The sequence below is a fragment of the Crocodylus siamensis genome, chromosome 3 (assembly GCF_052110815.1).
Source record: "Crocodylus siamensis isolate JL-2025a chromosome 3, ASM5211081v1, whole genome shotgun sequence".
NCBI classification, from domain to species: domain Eukaryota; kingdom Metazoa; phylum Chordata; order Crocodylia; family Crocodylidae; genus Crocodylus; species Crocodylus siamensis.
Genome location: NC_143397.1, coordinates 9,468,019 through 9,490,757, shown reverse-complemented (window position 1 = coordinate 9,490,757; position 22,739 = coordinate 9,468,019). Strand labels below are relative to the sequence as shown.

At 44.0% G+C, this 22,739-nt stretch overlaps 1 long non-coding RNA gene across 1 annotated transcript in view; it reads left to right on the top strand.

Annotated features, from left to right (window-relative positions):
- LOC149867970 (uncharacterized) overlaps window positions 1-22,356 on the top strand; it is a 93,925-nt gene extending 71,569 nt beyond the window's left edge. Inside the window, exon 3 of the long non-coding RNA XR_016440939.1 lies at window positions 22,273-22,356. This is a non-coding gene — a long non-coding RNA (uncharacterized LOC149867970). The remainder of the gene's footprint in view (window positions 1-22,272) is intronic.
- The last annotated feature ends 383 nt before the right edge of the window (window positions 22,357-22,739 follow it).

Below are 22,739 nucleotides of genomic sequence, written 5' to 3'. Positions count from 1 at the left end.
TTTTTTTCTGATCCTGCTGAACAAACAGCTTGGAATCAGGGTAAAAGTATAGTATACGGAAAGAGAAGTTATGTTGCAAGGCAGATGTCGGCAACCTATGATCCAAGGGCCTGTGGGCAGCAGAGGTTTTGCCCACACCTTCGCTGGGCGCTCAGGAGAAGTGGCAGTGGTAGGTCCTAGCACCGATCCTAATATCAGCCCACCTTGGATCAAAGCTGGTTCATTCTGGGCCACTGCCAGAAATGGTTGCTGATTGCTGTAGCAGAGGGATTCTGTCTAATCAGTTTACATAAAATACACAAGTCTCAAAACCATTATAGCTTTGCATACTAACTTAGACTGCCTCTTAATCACTCTCCTTTGCAATTTTCTAAGTTCTCTTCTTAAAAATAAGGGGTCCAGTAATTAGGGGACAGTAATTAGGTTTAGGTTGCTGCTCCATCACTGACTTGCTGAGCAACTTTGGGCCAGATTTAGTCATTGTCCTGGTGCCCATCCCTGGTGTAACATCCAGAAGTCTGTGGCAAGCACTTTGGATTTCTGCATAGTATGAGGAGAGTTTCGAATGGGATACAGTCAGCATGCAGAGCAGGTAGCTACCCAAATCAACATGCTGGAAGTGCAGATGCTGCAGGATGACTAATAGAAAATGCTAAGACGGAGGCATATCTAGGTGCTTCTGTGCCTATGGGGGACAGGTGGTCAGAAGGGGGATGTGGCACACGGGGCACCTTCAGTGGCTGTGCTGTCAACAGCAGGAGCAGCTGTCCCCATAGTGCAGTGGCTGCTGTTTTTACACTGCCCCAATACGGATGCCCAGAGCTGGTGCCCCTCAACTGTGCTGAGGAGAGGGGGAAATCTGCCCTACAGCCTTACTCAGGGCTTCAGGAAATGGCTGTCTACTCAGAAACCTGTCTGGGTATCTTCCTGAAGATACATACCTAGACCCTTTCTGTCAAGTACCTGAGCAGACGTAGCTTTTAAAATGCAGCCAGAGGAAGAATCCCCCTAGTAGCGGCTGGAGAGCTCCATCAGGAAGTGAGCGATCCATTTCTAGTTGCCTCCTCAGATGGAAAGGTTTTAAAGCCCTCATCTACTACTTCCCAAGAAAGTGTCTTGATCCCCTGGATAAAGGCCATTTTGGGCAAGGATCCACTCCACCCCTTCTGTTGAAGCAGTGTTAGGATGCGGGAAAAACTCCAGATGCATTGGGCCAGAAAGAACAAGCTGGAGCTTCACGCGGCAGGGCACACTGCTGGGGAGCCTGGACTCCAGTCCATGCTTCCCACACTCTTTCCGCATTTCATATGAAGCAATCATTACCAAGAAAAAAGGTGTTTGTATTTGTGGACTCAAAGTTTTGGTCTCCTGGGAGGCATTCATGCTTTTAGCTCCAAAGCTGGCACTTGCTGATCTTACTCATTCAAACTCATTTTGTACATCTTAGCTATAGTTTAAAGATCTTTTTTTTTCCTTCAAAACTCTCCCTCTAACTAAAATGTCTTCCCATCTCTCCTAGTTATATATGATTTCTAACCAAACTGCCCTAGTCAGGTTAATAGTATATACATTAGCTGAACTGATCATATTGCTCATTTTATGCCTGGCAAATACAGGATGGAAGGTAAGGCTATAGTAATGGAGTTCATGAATACATATGAGAAAGAAGCGTAAGTACAAACTTGGGTACATAACTGACATATCTGTGCTAGCTCATTTCTGTAATTAAAACAGCAAATTCAAACCACTGTGAAGAAACAGAACACCAGCTCCAGTAAGAGTACCATATGTAGGGAAATAGCACCTTTAATTACACTAATGACAGCCTGTGAACCACACAAGCTTTAGCTTTCACAGTCTCTCCCTTCACACGCGCAGTCACGTACACTTGCAAATATAGCTTTTTTTAACTAAAGCTGTTTCAAATGAAATTCCAGCCTTACACAGCTATGTATATGGATGTTACTTAAGCAGCACAGATATCATATGCACAGGACTCAAGAATGGTTTTAGCAGAGGTGCCACTTTGGGGTCCTGCATGTGCCCTTCACTTCTATTTCCCAAGGTCGTAGACAGCAGAGCACCAAAAACACCGCTCAGTTCTTTTTAATCCCTCTTGGCAAAGGGTCAGGACATCTTCAGTGTATCTGTACTTGCAACTGATTATTACAGTTTTTTCTATTTTTACTGCCGCCATGGATGGATGCAGGCAGGGTGCAACAATGCAGTTGCACCCCGCTTTGATTCCTGATCCACCTGATGCTTCTCAAGTAAATCCCAGGATGTCATTCTCCCCTTGTACTCGGCTTTGGTGAGGCTGAAGCTGGAGTACTGCATCCAGTTTTGCACTCCTCAATTCAAAAAGGATGTGGAGAAGCTTGAGAGAGTGCAGAAGAGAGCTTTAATTAAAAAAAGATTTCATGATCAGAGGTCAGGAAAACAGACCTTACGGTGACAGGCTGAGAGCCATGGGGCTCTTCAGCCTGGAAAAGTGCAAGCTCGGGGTGATCTGATGGCCACCTATAAGTTTATCAGGGGTGTTCACCAGGATCTGGGGGAATGACTGTTCACCAGAGCGCCCCAAGGGACGACGAGGTCAAACAGTTATAAACTCCTGCAAGACCGTTTCAGGCTGGACATAAGGAAGAATTTCTTCACCGGCTGAGCCCCCAAGGTCTGGAACAGTCTGCCATCGGAGGTGGTTCATGCACCTACAGTGAACACCTTCAAGAGAAATTTGGATGCTTATCTTGCTGGGATCCTATGACCCCAGCTGCCTTCCTGCCTCTTAAGCAGGACTTGACTTGATGATCTCCCAAGGTCCCTTCCAGCCCTAATATCTATGAAATCTATGAACTTTAAAATCAGCTGCCCAGAGAAGGAGTAGCATTTCTCTTCAGGCAGTGCGGAGGGAGTCAATTGACTTCATGGCTCATTATCATCTCCCAAATTCCTGCTAATTTCTCTCCATTCCACATATGTTAATGACCCTCCATTCTTTTAACAGTCTTGATGTTCCACTATTCAAACTATCTTTTCCTCTTCTATTTTGTTATCTCTGGGCATGTCTATCCATCCATGTAAGACAATTAACGTCACGTTAGTCTCTCCATATAAGGCGCATTAAGGGCAGGTATAGACATGCATAAAGCAGGTATCAAACTTAGGTGGGAGTAGTTAAGGCACCATAACCTCCATGTAAAAATTATAGTTCCTTAAAGCTATATCATCTGTGCCACAGGGCTGTGCGCTGCTGCCCAGCACCACCAGGAAGTAAATGCAGTGGTGCTTTTGCAGACACTCACATCTTCCATACCTCTGCCTCTGAGCAGGTTTTCTGGCCAGGAAATGCAGACCTTGCAGTGGTGGGATGCCTCATTGCCTGCCCAGGATTGAGATGCCCCTAGAAGCTGGTGTTGGGGTGCTTTGGGTAAGGTTCATTAAATTTAGACCAAATTCATGTGTAGACATGCTCTCTTAGCCCTTCCTGGCATTGTCTCTCTTCTATTTCACAGTCCTGAAGGCTGTTTTTAGTTCTAGCCAAAAACCTAAACTGAGATGTGGTAAGATTACTTACTTCAGGTGTAGAAATGCATCAGTGAATTTTTATAAGCACTTTCAAGAAGGTGTGATTTTTGTTTTATAAATCTGAATAGGAGATGGACATTTAACTATAATTAATATGGGACTAATAACAATATCATTTGATTATTGAAACTCTTTTCCACTAATTTGTTGTGGGTTTTTTTTAAAGATATAGTCTAGAAAATTCGATCTATATAATCTAGCATATTCCAATAGTTATATTTCTTTTTGCTTTGCTCTTAAACTCAAGAATAGAGTAGTAGCCCCTACTCAGCACATTAATAAATCTTCTAGTTTGTCTTTAAGTGGAAAAAATATGTGCTGTTTTATATGTGATGATGTGCCACACCATATGTTCCCCCCCTTTTCAAATCCTAGATCTGCCCATAACTACATCTATTTTACTTTCCCTTGCTGCTTCCTTTCTTAGTCCCCTGGCTAAACAAATAAATGCATACATAGCTCAGTGGGCAATAAAACAGTTAGACAATAGGTACCAGGGTTTTCAGCCTCCTGGCTATAGTCAAATCACCAGGATTCAGGTGGGTCATCAAACCAGCCAGGAGGTCCATGCTGGCTGCACTCAGCTGCTGAATGGCCAGAGTTGGGCGGGGAGCGGGGAAATGCATCCCCCTCACTTCATGAGCCGGACTTGGCTCCCCTAGTACCCCAGCCAGGGGATCGGGGAGGGGGGGAGGGAGGGGCATGAGGCAAGGGGGCCCAATTCCTCACATCCCCCCCTCAGCTCTGGCCATTCAAACCAGACAGGAACTTCCTCTCTCTCCTTGCCCCTCCCTCCCCCTGACAGCCCAGGGGGCACAGCTGGGCTGATAGCCAGTAGAGCTGTGCAAAATTTCGCCGGCTGTTTTGACCGACACTGTCTTGACTCGTGTCGAGCTCAAAACAGCAAAATCGAAATGAAACAAAAGGCTTCGAAACAGCCTCAAAAGGAAAAGAGGGCAGTCAAAATGTTTCAAAAGTTTCAAAACGTTTCAAGTTTCAAAGCTGGGCTTGCTTGCAACTAAAGAGAGGCTAAGGAGAGGGAAGGGGAAGAGGGGGAAGGATTGCTCTCACGTTGGATGTGTAGCTGGCCAGTGACTGTGATCCTTCCCACTTAAAAGTGACAAACGTTTTGTTCTGAACAGTTTGAGGTGCAGTTTCCCAGAAACCCCTGCACCTATCTCCTTGAAACTTGGCAGGCTTCATGGCCTATGCAGGGGATACCCACCCTGCATTTTTCACCCCACTGCACCTTAATACACGCACATAGTCACACATGTCATGAGTTTTGCTTTTCAGCAGCCTGAGGTGCAGTTTCCCAGAAACCCCTGCACCTATCTCCTGGAAGCTTGGCAAACTTCATGGCCTCAGAGTGGGCTACCATTCCTGCACATTTAATCCAAATCAGGCAAGAAATGACAACGTTATAGGTAGTTTCGTGCTTCCCCCTTATAGCCTATGGGAGAAAGATCAAAACAGCAAAGCAGTTTTGATGAAACGAAGCAGAACAGCAGTTTTGAACTGAAACCAAACTTGAAACGAAACACTGTCCTGTCAAAATGGTGACATGGAAGTTGAAACAAAATGGTGTTATTTTGCACAGCCTTAGTAGCCGGCCCATCCCAGCCCCTGCTGGCTGATCCTGCGAAAAATTAATCCTGGAGGGAAGACAAGTTCCTCAAGGCACTCTGCTTTAAAGCACCTTAATGTAATACCAGTTTTTACCAGGGTTAATTTTTCATGCAGTTGGCTATTTTAAAAGTGCCCTGCAGCTGTGAATCTTCTAGGGGCCAGATTGCTTGAAAAATGTAACTTCTGTCTGCGGCCCATGAGGAACAATGAGGTTATGTACTGTGTAGGTGTATTTCTGCTGACTTCAGAAGAGCTTGTGCCAAAAGAGAATATAACCCCTTTTCCTGTCTTTTAGGACAATAGAAAATATATAATTAAATCATGTATGTGCTATGTTATCACATGCTAAATGGGGGAAAATGGAATTAATTGAAGCAAAGAAACAAATTCAGGTCCATGGAAAAGTCAACAGGATAGTATAATTTTAAGCACATCTGGATCATAATCCTGCATGGTTTTAGATTTTAATTCAGAAAGAGGTTAGCCAGTTCATGGAAGACTGGCTTTGTGTGCTTGCACAGCTTTTGCACGTATCTTCTTGGGAACATTCAGGAGGGCTAGGAAAGAAAAGCTTTGGTGTTGAATGAAAGCCAAACATTATTTACTTCATTTGGAGAGAGGAAATACATTAGACTGTACTCAGCAGATGTATTCTCCTTCCTACACATATCCTGCACCTACTCACTTATTTACTGAAGGAATAGAAGTGAGAGAGGAGAATAATAGCTTTGTCTACCTATTTTCCTTTCCAAAGCAGGGAATCGGACTTCCACCTTTCAATGGTTTTAGTGACTGAAGCTTGCTTTCATTCTGTTCACACAGAACCTCATTCATCAGGTACTTGGGCATGTGCCTAACCTTATATACGTGCACACTTTTGCTCATTAGTGACTTCACATGCCTAAATCAGACATGTCTCTATGAGTGTTGCTGACTTGGAATATAAGGAGCAAATCCTGATTGCTTTAAAGTCAATGACAATACTTCCACTTCCACTTCCCCTACCCCTATGGGGATAAGATTCACTTTTGTAAACTCTGTGGGGTGTTTCTCCCAAAAAAACAGGTTATCCAGTAAAGCTATGGCTTTGATGCACGTAAATCCCAGAGGTCCATATACACCAGCTAATGTTCAGCACTGTCCTGTACAGATAAATAGGTAGGTCACATATGTAATGATAGACCAAGAGCTCTATCCACTGTCATGTACATTAATGCCTCCTTCTATAGCTTTGGCAGTGAGTTTGACCTCTAACTCTTCCCACTTTCAGTCTCCTTAACAATATGGGAAAGGAATACACATAAAAGGTGTAAAGTTTACATGACAATCAGGCCTTATTACTTGGTCAGTGGAGAACAAAGCTGTAAATGCCTTTCCTAATCCCTTTGAAAATGTACTTCTTCTTCTCAGCCCGTCACATTTTGTCTCCATTCCTCATGAGTTCTGTGCTGAAGTTGAGCCTTCCAATAGCTTTCTGGGCTTTGCTGACATGTTTGAGACAAAGAGGAGATTCATGTGTCAGCCATTGGCATGGCTTGTTTTCTCAAAGGAAAACAGGAACTATAGTTGAAGCTCAACAAGGAGGATAGTACTTTGGCATCCCTTCCCTTAGTTGCTGCAGCAGACCAAACTGCTGTTGAAGATGGGTTTTCTCTCTGGATCCCAACTAGTCATCAGTGTGAATTCATACACCTGTACCCTTTGCCTCTTCCATCTCTCCAAGAGGAAGCTCTGAGATCACCAGCTGATTGCGGCAGGGCTTGGCCAGAGCCCCTGCCTTTGTGTGGCTCTAGCACTCAGGCAGTGAGCACCATTGCAGCTTGCCCTACCTGAATTCAGCAGGAGGGGGAAAGAGGGGACCAGTGGATGTTGCAGCATTAGCACTCTGGGCTCCAGAGCCACGCAAAAGCAAGGGTTCTGCCCAGACCATGCACCAAGAGCTCACATGAGACACAAACAAAGAAGGGTGCAACTGCATCACCGTACTGCCTCTAAGTTTACTCCTGTTCTGTTCACCAGAACTCAACCCTCCCTTTTCCCAACCTAGTGCCCACATCGGAGTCACATTTCCACCTACATGCTCTCCTCCTGGTCCCGCATATTTCCCCTTCTTGAATACCTAGGGTGCCAGCTTCAAGGGAAGAGGTGGACAATGTTCTGGGCCAGGGGCTAGTGCATAGCCTGGAGGTTAGCATGCCTTGCTGGCAGTTGACAGATGCAGGTTCATAATCTCTTCCAGGTGAGGGAAGGAGGCTAGAGCCTAGGAGGCTTTTTACATGGTAATTTTCATAGTATTATAGGATCATAGTGCTTAGGGTTGGAAGGGACCTAAACAGATCATCAAGTTTGACCCCCTGCCCTGGGCAGGAACAGGTGCCAGAGTCATATCACCCCAGCCAAATATCTGTCCAGCTTCCTTTTGAAGATCCCCAAGGTAGGAGAGAGCACCACCTCACTTGGGATCCCATTCCAGAACCTGGCTGCCCTAAAGCCTTGTAAAGTAAAGTCTCCTGAACCTTCTCTCTAACAATTTGTGGCCCTTATTCCTAGTAATCCTGAGTGGTGCCCAGGGAAACAGATCCTACCCCAATTCCCTCTGGTCCCCCCTGGTGAGTTTGTAAATGGCCATCAGATCTCCTCTCAGCCTTCTCTTGTGGAAGCTGAATAGGTTCAGGCCCTTTAGCCTCTCTTCATAGGGCCTGCCCTGTTGCCCCTGATCATGCAACTGGCCCTCCTCTGGATGCTCTCAATGCTAGTCACATCGTTCTTGAAGTGCGGCACCCAGAACTGGACACAGTACTCCAATTCAGCCTGTCCAATGCCCGCATACAAGGGAAGGATCACCACTCTGGACCTGCTTGTGATGCATCTGTAGATGCATGACAAGGTGCAGTTAGCTTTACTGACTGCTTCCTCCCATTGGTGGCTCGTGTTCATCCTGGAGTCAACAATAACTCCAATATCCCTTTCAGCCACTGTGTTGACAAAAGGGGTGTTCCCCAGTCTATAGGTGTGTTGCTGGTTCCTTCTACCTAGATTCAGCACCTTGCACTTGTCTGCATTGAATTCCATCCTATTCTCATCTGCCCACTTCTGTAATTTCTCTAGATCTAGCTGGATTCTGTCCCTCCCCTCCAGCGTGCCCACCTCGCACCACAATTTGGTGTCATTAGCACATTTGGACAGTGTGCTTTCCACACCCACATACAGATAGCTGATAAAGATATTGAACATTACAGGCCCTTGGACTGAGCCCTGGGCCCACTGCCAACATCCTACCAGTCAAAAATGACCTGTCCACCACTACTCTCTGGGTGCAACCATCTAGCCAACTTGCCACCCATCTGACTGTGTAGGCATCAATGCCGCAGTGACCTAGGTTTTTTAAGAGAGTGTGCTGGGAAACCATGTCAAAGGCCTACTTAAAGTCCAGGAAGATGACATCCACCTCGACGCTCTTGTCCAGGACCTTTGTGACCTTATCATAAAAAGAAACCAGGTTAGTCAGGGAGGACATGCCCTCAATGAACCCATATTGGTTGCCCCTGAGCATTACCTTCCCTGCTGGGCTCTTGCAGATGTTCTCCTTGATAATTTTCTCAAAGGTCTTCCTAAAGACCAAGGTAAGACTGACTAGCCTATAATTTCCGTAGTCCTCCTTTCTCTTCTTTTTGTAAATGGGGACCACATTGACCCTTTTCCAATCCTCTGGTACCTGGCCAGTGCCCCATGAGTGCTCATAGAGCTGTGCCAGGGGCCCCGCTATGATCCCCGACAATTCCCTCAGCATCCTCAGGTGACAAGCATTTGGACCTACTGATTTAAACATGTCCAACCCCTCCAAAAGTTCCCTAACTAGGTTGTCCCTGACTCTAGGCATGGCAGTGCCTCCCCTGGGTCTATCCACAATTCTAGTTGGGGAGATGTCCCTGTTCAGGAATATAGAGGCAAATAATTCATTAAAAAGGTCCGCTTTTTTGTTTGCCACAATCACCAGATTGCCAAGCCTATCCTGTAGGGGCCCCGTGTTACTTGGTGCCTTCTTCTTACTTCCTGTGTATTTGAAAAAGGACTTTTTACTATCCTTAGTTCTGGTCTCTAGCCCTAGCCCCATCTCTGCCTTGGCCTTGCTAACAGCCTTCCTTCAGTCCTGAGCAATGGAGATGTTTTGTGTGCCTCCTTCAGTTCTTAACCCACGGACTATTTGCACATTAACACCTTAAAGTGGTATTAAAAACTCATTGTATGGCTCAGAATTATGCCACTCCAGGGCAGAAGGATCTCTGATCTGCATAACCTGTTCTAACTCCTGTTCCATAAAAGTGAAGCCACTCCCCACAGATGTGCCACCCAAGTTGCAGTCCTCTAGTATACTGTAGAGCAGGGATAGCAACCTGTCCTGGTTCACCTGGCCTCTAGTGGCAACTCACAGCTCCAGCTCCTAGTCCTGTGCCTGCTCACCAGGCCTGTAATGGCAAGCCACAGCCGTGCACGTGTGGGGTGCTGTCAGGGGTTTTAGACTAAGGATGTGATTGCTTCGAACTCCAAGCTAGCACTACCACTGTTCAGCATAGTGCAGCTCACAGTGTAAGATGTAACAAGGCCTTAAGTTTCTCACTAGGTGGGCAAATATCCTAACCAAGGACAGGTAGGTCCTCCTTGGCATCAAACAGCTCCTTATTGTGACTAAAAATTCAATAGTTCTACAGAACTTTGGTGCTTCTAACTACAAGGCAAATTAGGATCGCAACAGTGTGTGACTGAAGGGAGACTGATTGGTCAAGCACTTCTGAGCATGCTCAGAAGGCCAAAAAGGAGGCAGGTAAGGACTCTAGATGCCATAGTCATTTGGGGGAGAATTCTATTTCTTTTTAGCCATCTAAGTAGCAGGATTTTAGCCATCTGCATGGCATTTTTGGCTCTTACACACAGGCAGGCATTTCATTATTGGACATACACCCTACACACATAGACAACTACATACATGCATACTTAATTAGCAACAAAATGGAGGAGAGGAGCACTCTTTTTTTTTAACCCCCAAAATGGGTGGTTAGAGCCTGTCTCCAGAAGCCAGAGACTTTGGGTTCAAGCCCCCTCACCCAACTCAGTGCTCTATCATTTTACAGCTTGATTTTCTGTGTGTAATTAAAACAGATTAGGTTCAATCATCGACACACATTTTGTCTTCTTTATGATCTCTGATGCCTCGGGTCAGTCCTTGTTTTCTACAGAATTTACCTAAGGTTAACAGGGTGTTCTCCAGGTAGCAGAGCACCTGGGCTTCTTTAATTAGAAATCTAATAGACTCCAGCTGCACAGCTGATCATATTACTGACCAGCTAAGAAGATTTGTCTTGCTATCAGCTCCACATATGTCAGTTTTTCTAACTCCAAGACCTATCTTCATTTAAATTAAGTGTTTGGATTAGGCGACGTCATTTTTGTTTTCCTTCGTTCTTTATTAGAAATGGTATTGTTATTTCTTCCTAGTGACTCTTATGAGCTGCTCTGAGATAGTTGCCATGAGAGGTGATAGCGCATACAAATACAACTGGTCGACCCTTTTATTGATTAACTGACTGATAACGTCAGCATAGCGGAAGGCTCCATCTTCCCACTTGATCGAGGAATGGATAGCCATGAATATAAAGCAAAATAAATATTTGAGCAATAACATAACCTTTTAGAGAGGTGCAAAAATAAATTGAGCCGTGATAGTCACTGACTGCTCAGAAATATACATAGCTCGCATGAAAAATGCCACATACACAATGAATAGCAATACAAGGAAAGATTCATAGATAGGGTGGCATTGTATTGTTGAGTTCCTGCTTCTAGCAAGTGTAATTCTGCAAGCCCACCCGCGCTCTTTACAAAGCATAGAAGAGGGTTATTAGATCTTTTAGTCTGTCTCTTTAAGGCCAAAGCAAGATGGTTCATTCCTCATGGGCCTTTTTTTTCTTTTTTTCTTTCCTTTTCTCTTTTTTTGTATACTGTTTTCTTCAGTATGATAGTAATCCTCCCAAAAGATACAACTCAAAATCTTTGCTCTGGAAGTCCATTCCACATCCCAGTATCTCACTGTCGTGAGCTGTCCTCCTGTTTAGCTTAATGGACAGAACTTCAGCCCTTTGTGATATTCATAGGGCACAAAGAGAAACATTTGGGAGTAAGAAGAAAGCAGTGTGCCTGGGTTCACCTAATGTATATATGGAACTGGGGCCAGGCAGAGAATTAGGGAGCCACATTTGGATTTTGAGCACAGTCCTTCTCTGCTGAGGTCAGCAGAGTTAGTTGTAAGAAATAATGTTGCCCTGAATTACTTTTACATTACAGTACAGAGTCATTTCAGGAGAACAGGGGTCTACCATTAGCTTTGTCATACAATTTCCTGGCTTATTTAGTCCATTCATGAAACAAACATATTCATCTTTCAGATGTGTTCAATTTCAAGGGTAAAAAAGGTTCTGAAGCCCTCGGCACTCTGTAAGGACCATATTTTATTATTATATTTTCCTTTAATGCTCTTGTCCCCTTATAATCCTTCTACAAACTTGAGTTACTCCTTGCTCTCCATAAAGACAAACTCATTCTTGATTTAACTGTTGTCATTCATGCATAGATGAATTTGGAGATTGCAACTGGGAGAGATCCATACACGTGTTATTTATTTTCACCTACATACAGCCCAGTTCTATCACCCTCACTGGCAATAGGCAGGACCATATTGCATGTTGAGTCCACCGATTTCAAGTGTCTTTAGGAAGCTGCACAGCTTGATTGAGGGTGATAGAATTTGCCTCTTGGTTAAAATATATGTATATTCAGGCAACAGGTCTCCTCTGAGTTAAATTACTTGATCTCCAGAGTGATTCAGTTCAAATCAGTAGAGTTTCAATTACACTCGTGTAATGGAAAGTAGGGTCTGGCATTAGCTCTTAATGTCATGTCATAAACTTAACTTTCCCACCTCCTGATCATTTCTGTTAAATAAATCCTCTCTCATTTGTCAATGTATTTCTGTTAATGAGATACACAGAAATGAAGGCTACAGCTTAGGTGCAGTTTTATCATAACCACAGAGAAATGTGACGTTAGCCTGTGACATCATGCCACTTTGCACATGCAATGGGGTTGATGGCAGTGAAATCAATGTTACGTGTAACTTATACTTTCTTTTTTTTTCTGTACCTGAGCTTCTTTGCCAAAGCACAGGCTAGAATGCTTACTTTTAGTCATTTTTATGCAGTTAAACCTCAGGACTATTACATGTATAACCCTGATAACAAATTTGGATACTTCCCAATTAAAGTTCAGTTCAGAAGACACTACGTAAAGTTTCTTGCAAAAAAAGAGACAATGAAGAAAATAGAAGAAACCATCATTTTAATGCAGGAATCATTATAGATTGCATAACACACTGCAAATAATATTCTGAATGCTACAAGGATTTTTTTATAAAGCCTTTATTCAGTAAATCTTCTGGTTTTCTCCATGCAGACTTTCCTCTTTCAGTGATAGTACAGTTATTTGTATAAAAGATCCTAATATGCGTTTTGCACTTCTTTATATAGCACACATATCTCTGGGCTAAATTCAGCTTCTGCACTAAAAGTCTGAGTGCTGTTTACTCATTTTTTTAAGCTTCTGAATTCAAAACAACTTTCTACTCCATCATCCTGAGTAGTGACTTGTATCCCATGAAAACAGATAATTTCTGAGGCATCCACATTTTCCCTCTATACAACTCTGACCTACTACACATGCTTAAAAGTTATTCAATGCAATCACACAGGCATGAATTTTTTACACTTTTGAAATTTGTTTTCACCCTGGAAGTGTATAAATGCCATATAAGCCCCACCTCTCTGCCCCCACCTTCCACCTAGGGCCAGAGGGGAGGGAGAAAGACTTTGAGTGCATTGATCAATATGGGAATTAGAAACAATGAAAAATTGTATGTGCAGTATTGGGGGGCAAGACTGCTTCACATCGTGCCCCATCTGTTGGGTATTTCCTCCCTGTGGAGCTGGAATCAATACCCACAGTGTATCATTTGGTAAGTCCTCCAGTGAGGGTCCTCATTATAACACTAATTAATGCATGGAAGGCCCCTTGGAAGATATTACCCAGCCTCCTTGAAAATAGAGTGTGTATTTGCATTTCAGGAGTGAAGAATGAAACCTGGAAAATGGCAAGTAGCTAGCCTCAAGGTCTTTGACTTTCCTTCTAGATAATAAAGCATGGACATGGATAATATTAAGTATTTTCTGGCCTTCTACAGTCATATGGGTCGATGTCTCACTCCTTAGGTCAGAAAGCCTGCTAAGATGTCTACGTTATTCATTCAGAAGGAAATAGAAATATGACCGGACCAGATGGATACATTTTAGCACAGATTAACCCTGCTTTCCCCCCATAGCTTGGAAAGGATGGATCATTACATGCTTCCTGGGTAATAGAGGATCTGTATCTGGAAACAACTAAGTGATGCTCCTTTAAATGAATCAGAGAGCTGTGCAGTTCTGTAAGGCAAAGCACAATATGCCTCAGAGGTTCACTGACTGTGCTGAAAATGTAGGAAGACTTTGGGACAAATGCTATCACACCTTTCCCCCAAGTGCCACTGACATAGCCATGGGAGTGTCATTTTGATGTACAATTTTAAATTCTATTTCCACATGTGACAGAATGGGATTGCTCTTAGCTTCCAGTAAGGCAGAAACTCTCCCACTGCTGTCTATCCATGTGTATTTTGATCCTCCTGTATAGGTGTTTATTAGAAACATAAAAACAGGACCACCTAGGTTACTGAAGCCAGTGGTCCCCTGGTATTGTAGGCAAAAATGTCATATAATTGCTTTGGTGAGCTAATAAACATCGGGAGCGGCTATATGAGATATTTGCTACCGAGTAGACTAATTAACTCTGCAGTAAATGTCTCAGCATCTATACGTGCAGAGCTATTGGGCAGGAGTAAACTAATAAACACTGCAGCAGGGTAATGCTTGTAAATACAAGTACTGTCCTTCTGTAGAGTTTTTTACTTCACAGCACCACACGTATAGATGCTAATGCAGCTGTCTGGGACACAAGGGTGCTTCACTGTGGGGTCTTGTGCACCAGCCAGCCCTTCACAGCACAGTGAGGCGGGTGAGAGCAGCCCCAGGCTAGCAGACTAACCCACAGGGCCCCCTGCCAGCTGGGGCTGTTCCAACCTAGGTCATCATACTGTACTCCCAGGTGCATGTTCAAAGGGTGCACTGGGGGCAATAAACTCCAGAGCAATAAACCCCAGACTTTATTGCTTTGCATTAATTTCACATATAGACATGCCCATTGAAGCTTCTTATTCAGTAAGGATCAACACCATGAACTACCTCACTCCATTGATCTCTTCTCTCCCAACCCCCTTCATTTATTAGTACCTACCCAATAAAAATGGTCTGGCATGCACAGGGCACAGATCTTACTAGGCTTTTTCATGTCAAGACAATAGCTGCATATGTAATTGTGGACTGTTCCTTTTGCTGTTGCTATCACATTCTAGGATTTCATAATCCAATGTAGATTTCTAGGAACTACTTATGATGTGATTACTCAAACAACAATTGAACAAAAGTGAAAGGAGGAAGTCAGAGAAATGATAAAGCAAGGAAACGAACATATTTTCTAACCGAGGCTCTGACAAAAAATTTAAAAAGGCCTTTTTCTATTGGATACAGTTTAAAACGGTAATAGAAAAATGTAATTCCCCTGACCACCTTTTTTATATCAGATATTGGAGGGTGGGTACAACAGAGATGAAGATTAAAAAAAAAAATCAAGCCAAAAAAAAAAGTTGTTTAAAAAAAATGAAATGTCAACCATTATATTAAAAAGGTCAACCTTTGTACTCCTATCATTAGCCTACAGAGATGTGAGGGATAATATTACCTACACCTTTATTAGCAACCTTCAATGACCTTCCTCTGTCAAACATCTATAGTTCTCTCTCCAAATGCCTTCTCAGTATCAAAATACAGGACATTCAACCTCACCTTGTCCTTACATATCCCTTGTTCCAACATGCTCGGATACAGTACATCTCAAACCAGCTCATTCTTTTCTCTAGCCTTCACACAGAAAAGCCAAGAATAAAGTTTACTTCAAATTAGAACATCTCTTAGGGACTCTGAATCTGTTCTGTTCCTCTAAAATGAATATATGCTATAATTATCCTATAATTTAGGACTTTGTATCCTATTTTGAGTCATGACACAACATTTAAAGTGGTGAATTTTGTAATTTAAATAATTGAAAAAAAAGATTAATTGATTTTAACACTACATGCAAACTTAAGTGACTACTGGATTTAAACATGTACTTAATCCTAGAGAGTTGTTAGACATTAACTTACATACATATTAAGGGCCCTTAAAACAGAAGTGTCTGCACATTAGGACAGGGAAACATGTGCTAAGGACGCTCTAAGTGGCTCAGAGATAATCCTTTTCCACTGAGGATTATCTTTAATTGTTTTGGGGTAGCTTGTATTACTGCTCCACAGGCTCCAAAACAGTTGTGAGTGGTCCTCCACCATCCCAGAAGGCACCATTCCCAGCTGTTCTGTTTTCTCCCAGAATGACTGTGGGGTAGCACCTAAAGGGCAAGAATCCCATTTATCCTTCCATTTCAGGCACTTCCCAGGCCCCAGATCTTGCCCCGTCTATACTCCCCAACTCTGGGGCTCCTCCTCGGCTCCTCTGGACTCTCCATACCACCCCCCTGCCCGCAGCCCCTAGGTCTCCCTGTCTGCCCCTTTCCCCTTGCAGCTCACCTGCAGCTCTTGGCACTGTCTTGGAGGAGCAAGCAGGGAAGGGAAATCCATCTGCCACCACCACCACCGCTGCTGAGCCTCAGTAGAAAGCAATGGCAGTGGGTAGGTTCCTGTTCCCTGCTTGCTCTACTGGGAGCTGCAGGTAAAGTGGGAGCTGTGGGGCAGGGGAGCAATCAGTGGTGATCTGGGGTGCAGATGGGTGAGCCTGATACAGGGGTGCGGGGGGAGTAGCCAGTGCCCGCCACTCATAGGGTCCATCATGCCCCTCCTGCCAGCCTGAATCAGTTGCATCATGGCTGTCCACCTGCATCAGGCCAGCAGTGCTACCTGCCCCCTTCGCCCTCCCCAAACTGGGCCCACACCATCCTGCACTCTAGATCCCCACTCACTGCCCCCACTCCCAGCAGCTCCCAGCTTACATGCAGTTCCAGGCACTGTCCCAGTGGAGCAAGCACGAAAGAGAAGCCCTCTTATTGCTGTTGCTGTTGCTATTGCTGCTGCCACCACTCTCTTCAATGGGATAGCCCAGAGAGCAGCCACTACTTGGCAGTGGTGATGGTGGCAGTAGTGGCAGCAGCAGTGGCAGTAGGAAGGTCCTCCTTCCCTGCTTGCTCTTCTGGAACCATGCCAGGAGCTGCAGATATGCTAGGGGACACGAGGAGGGAAGCGAGCTGTGAGGTCCAGCGGGGCCAGATGGTGATCCTCAAGCAGCAAAGAGGGAGCCATGGGGGCAGTGGGGATGGGAAGGACAGCAACAGTCCTGATGCAAGCTGGTGGCTGGTGAGAGGATGCAGTGGACTCGATTCAAGCTGAGGGGTGCAGCAGGGACCCAGTTAAGTCACACAAGAGCCTACCAACCCCCATCTGCCCAAAAACCTACCCTGTCCCTGACAGCAGGTGAGCTGAGAAGACACAGAGCCAGCATGGCTCTCAGTCATGCCCCTACTCACCATCCGTCTATGGGCAGGTCAGAGCAGTGCAGGTTGGAGGGGGCATTAACCCTTAACATGTGACTTCTCAAACCATGTGCTAATTTTTGCACCAGTGATGATTAGCATGTTCTAAGTGGAAAGTGTAACAAGGCCTTTAAACATGTGCTTACATATTTTGCTGAATCTGGATCATAGTTCATGATCAGTGAATGTAGGATATGTTCCTTAAAGTTATTCCTGATTCCTCGGGACTGTGGGTATTTTCACTTTTTTGCTTTCCCTTATTTCCTCAACATAAATTCAATAAATGTCCATACCTTGCAATTACCCAAAATATGCAGTATGCTTGCCTGACTTGGAGTGAGAGGGGGAAGTGCTTGGACTCACATTTTTGGGCTCCCAGGGTTTGGGGAGGGGAGTGGGGAATGAGGACGGGGAACAGTTGAGTAGGGAGCGAGGACATAGTGGCTGTGTCTACATGAGACTCTGACTTAGTACTAAATGACTGGGCCGTAACCAGAGTTACTGCTGAACAGCATCCCAAACAGCTTTTTGGTGATGCTGACTGAGCAGTAGCTCATTACTACTGCACGGTAGTGGTGTGTCATGCTTCATACCACATAACGCTACTGCACAGTCAGCATCTTGTGTAGACATGGCCCATAAGTTGCTATTGCTGTTTTGTGCCAAGAGTATAATGGAGTCTATTGGTAAAAAGTGCCAAAAAAACAGGGAGGGGGGAGGGGGGAAGATGGCAGTAGAGTTCTAGCTGTGTACTTAGGCAGCCATTCACGGCACTGTATTTGGGCGGGGGCGGGGTGAGGGGAGGTGAGCACGGATGCAGTTTAGGGTGCCTGGAGGATCAACCAGCTACATGTGTCATGGAGCACTTGCTATCCACGTGTTACAAAGATTTGGTTCACAATGAACCAGTCAAAAGAGTATGGCCCTAAATAGAGACCTTATCTGACACGAGCTTATTTGTCCCAGAGTTTTACTCAAATCAGAACAGATGCAACTTAGTCATTTATATACATTGTCCCTTCAACTTCCATTGCTGCTTCTCTGCCAGTAGGTAGTGAGAGAGAGAACACACAGTCTGGCCAGCTTGCCCATGGAGTGTCCTGCAATAACCCTATGGATACACATGGCCATTTCCCTGGAAAAAATGTTAGCACATTTTCTTCCACATACTTCAGAGGGGACTTGAAGTGGAATAATATATCTCTGTACCTTTGTAGGATCCTAGGAAATAAGGCTTTCTCCTTTGACAAACGCAGCTTCTATTTACAGCTAAGATTCTTAACCAGGTGGGGTGCCTCGACATCCTTTCAAGGGTCGTGTGGGGTGTGTCACACAATGTTAAGTGTGCAAACATGGTTCGCAAGACCAACCCAGAGATTTCAAACAGGAAAAAAAAATCATTCTGCCCTGTAGTGGTCTTTCTGAGTTCTCTGCAACAGAATTGCTCTCTGATTTTTCTGTAGTCAAAAAAAACAAACAACCCCCCCCACCCCGGTATTTTCCAAGGGATGCCTTGAGTCTAAAAAGGCTGAGAACCTGTGAATTACAGACTACTGATTTTCTAGTTATATTTTTGACCTATTCCAAACAGCTTTTAACCTGTTTACCAGGCTCTTGTGCCTATTCAATCAGACTTAAACTGCTTTTAAATAGCTGTGTTACATGTGCCCATACCCTTATAAGTATCTAAAATTATGCCTAATATAATTCCATTCATTCATTTTCCCTGTATGCATGGAGAAAGCTGCATTGACCTAAATGAATAGTCTGTGCTTTACTGTGACAGCCCAATATTGGTTGTTGACAGCAAGACTGGCAATAAAAATCCATCATAACATGTGTCTTACTACCCTTTTTCACTGGTGATATGGCAATAACACATAACAAGTATTTGAATTTAATAAAACAGAGGTAAAAGAAAAATAGGTTTACAGTCTGCTCAGCTGATATTTCTTGTCAGATACAATATTTTAATTAAATCCATAAAATATTTCCCAGAACTTAGTTCCTTTTCTCTGAATTTAAGTTTAAAACTTACATGGTTATTATGTATGAATAAACAGTTCTTAGAGTACAAACTCTATTGCAGAAGGCATTGAAATACACTGATCATTCTTCAGCATGATGGGCTGGACTTGATGATCTCTTGAGGTACCTTCCAGCCCTGTAATTCTATTTTTCTGTGATTACTTGAGATTCTCCTGATTTTAATTCTCTCATGTTTCAAAACAAGCTTCTGTTCTTACAAAAGTTTAAATGTTTTTCCCCAGTAATTACCACTGTGGGAGAAATTGAAAGGGAGAAGGAGAAATAAGATAAGAAGGCAAAAATGCACATTGTATCAGGAAGGGAAAAGAAAAGAAACATATGGAAGTGACAGGGAGGAAATCAATCCAACCTCAAATCTTATATGCAACAGGGCTGATCACCAGGGATTCTGGTTTTCTCTGATTTAAAAAAAAATCCCAAAGGTTCTGATTTAAAAAAAAAAAACTAACCCCAAATCCACATTTTTCCATGATTAAAATGAAACACCACTATATATATTTTTTTCCAGGTATCCCCAAAGGTGTCCCCAAAGTAAGTGTCCCCCCTCACCAGTAGAAGGGACAGCCAACAGGGCACACATGCTGGGGGTAGAAACTTTTAAGAGTCGAGGCATTCCTTTTTAGCCTAGAGGCACCCCTCAGAAAATTCCAGCTCTTAGCAGGGAGATACAGCACCCTGACTGAGAATCACAGATGTAGGGAGACCAACAACCTGCGAAATAAACAACACAACTTAGAATTGCTCATTTATGAATATGCATTCAATTTGATTGTACTATTAAAATTGGTGGAAAGATTTACATTCTTAGGATGTTAAAAATAATAGTTATAGCTTATTTAAATAGGAACAATGGGTTCAAGGGGAGGTGTAACAGCATTCTACTTAAAAATGGCACTACCTGATTCTGATCATACTTATAGATGGGTGGTGCTCAGGGGTTTGGCCCCACAGATGAGTGGCAGTAGTCCACAGGCTGGATAAAGCCCACCACATCAGGATTTGATTCTGGGACCTAGCCACCACCTCTCCTGGCCCTTGGGCACCAGAAATGGTCCCTAGGGACCTGGTTCCACACCCTTCTGGCTCTTGCACACCTCCTCTCAGCCCCCCACACCAGGATTGGGCAATGGGGTTTGGCATTGCCCTCTCCTGGCCCTGTACACTGAGACTGTTTGCTTGATCCAGTGTGCAAGGTCCACAGCACCCTGTGGGTCTGGAAATTTGGCAGCAGGGGAGTGGTGTCATTGCTTCTCCACTGCCAAGTTTCACAGGGAGCCCCATGGTCCATGTGAGACAGTGCCACCAGCCAGATCAGGCCTGCAGGCTGGGGTTTGAGCACTCCTGTTATAGACCAATGCCCTAACCTACTGGGCACAAAATGAAGTGTGTGTTGGTGTCTGTCAAAGACTGCAATATGGGAAAATGAGATCCATAAGCACCTACTCATAATAAATGGCCAGGGAAGAAAAAGGAAGGTAAAAGCAGTGAATAAAATTTAGATAGGAACTGTAAAAAAATACCAATGGAAACTAAAGAATAAGAAAAGAAAATCAATGGTCATTGCAATGCAATTAAGGAAATTAAGGAGCTTTTAAAATCCTAACAGTGGTATTAACCCACTACTGGATAGAAATAATAATATAGAAAAGATACCATTCAATAAAATTTGGGGTGGGGGGAGGGAAATGATGATGCATTCATATAAGATTCCATTTGAAAAGGTATTCACAACAACCATTATCCACAGCTATTAATGTTTTTAAATCAGCAAATTTGGATAACTTGTATCTGAAAATTTTAAAAGAGCTGACAGAGGAGCTCTCTGGAGTGCTAATGTTGATTTTCAATATGTCTTGGATCACTGGGGAAGTTCCAATGGATGAGAGGAAAGCTAATGTTGTGGCAATAATTTAAAAGGTAAATAGGATGACCTAGATAATTATAGGCCTGTCAGCCTGACATTGATTCTGGGAAAAATAATGGAAGAGTTGATACATGGCTCAATTATTATAGAAATAAAAGAGGGCAATATAATTAATGCCAATGAACAGGGTTTTATAGAAAATAGATCTTGTCAAACTAATTTGATCTCTTTTTTTCTTTTTTCAATGAGATTACAATTTTGTTTGATAAAGGTAATAGTGTTTTTGCAATAAACTTAGACTTACATATAACATTTGACTCAATATTATGGAAAGTTTTCATTAGGAAATGATACCGGTAAAATGCAGCTTGGTTTCAGAGGGGTCTAATTTATGTATCTTAAAATATAATTGTAAACAAGGAATCATCCCCAAATGAACATATTCTGCATGGGTCCTGCGAGGATCAGTTCTTCCTTGTATGCCGTTTAACATTCCTCTTATGATAGGGGTTTAGAAAATAAAAATAATTCCTGATAATGTTTACAGATGACATGAAGATTAAGGACAGCCCTTTCCAAGACTGTTTCTGTATCTTACATTGCTTAAAACATGGAAATAACCCTGGCACCAAAATTCATCTCTGCCTCCTCCCAGGGGAATGCCAGCATCATTGCGCCTATGGGGGCAGAATTACCCTCCGCTTGCTCTGCTTCTGATCCCATGAATCTTGCACTGTTGGCTGTCCAATGCCCAGCTTCACCAGAAAAGGTGGGAGAGAACCCAGTCTGGGTGGGATACATGCATTCGAATCCCCTGAGGATACCTTGTTGCCCTGTGGGGTCAGGCCAGGTCCCAGGATCTCAAAATTGCACTGCGAAACAGGAGGGCACAGTGTCCAATTGCACATACACAAACACAGAAATCAATTAGGTACATACACACATATAGAGTCAATTACCAGCCTAGGCATATGCACACCTGTCACCAGTTCAAACACCTACACACATTATACAGACCAAAAATTAGACCAGAATCAATTATCAGTACCTACACACCCAGCACACTCAGACAGATCACTAATTCGTATATCATGCACGCAGTAACATATATGTATATCAGTTCACATAATACTACTCACCTAAATGTATACACAGGTGAATTCCTAACTTGGGTATTGTGATATGTATGTATGTATGTGCTTGGTTTATTTGGGATACCTGGGGAAAGGTTGAGGTAAGTAAGCGGAAGAGTAGGGAGTGAAAGTTGCCAGGACTGGGATTAGAACTGGTAGACTAGGGAGAGCTGGGCTAAAGAACTCAGGTTTGGGGGTTACTTAAGGTTAATTGACCTTACTTGATTAAAGGACAACAACCAAAGTCTGCAGAACAGGGGAGTGATGCTGGAGAGAAGCTGGCACAGAAGCTGGGACCAAACTCCGAGCTACGGGGGAGCCAAAAGGTAAGCAGGGAGAGGGAAACTGGGACAGAGGATGCAGGGGAGCTAGAGAAGGTGTGGAGGAAACTGGTGGCTGGCTCTGGGAACCGGGGGTGCTGGAGAGGGACTGCTGGGGAGCTCAGGAAGTTACAGGGGGAGGGGCTGCCAGTGCCAGGAGTGGGAGAAGGGCTCCAGCTGCCAGGAAACCTGTGAGGCATCCCAAATGAGCTGCAGAGAAGTTGGTGGCAGGCCAGAGGGCTGGGGGGGGGGGAGGAGGGGCAGCTAGAGAGGGTGTGGGGGAAAGCTGTAGAACACAGAGGGTAGGTGGGGGCAGAAAAGGTTGGGAACAGAAGGCCAAGAGGGGGAGAGGCAGCAGGAGGCAGAAATGAGCAGGGC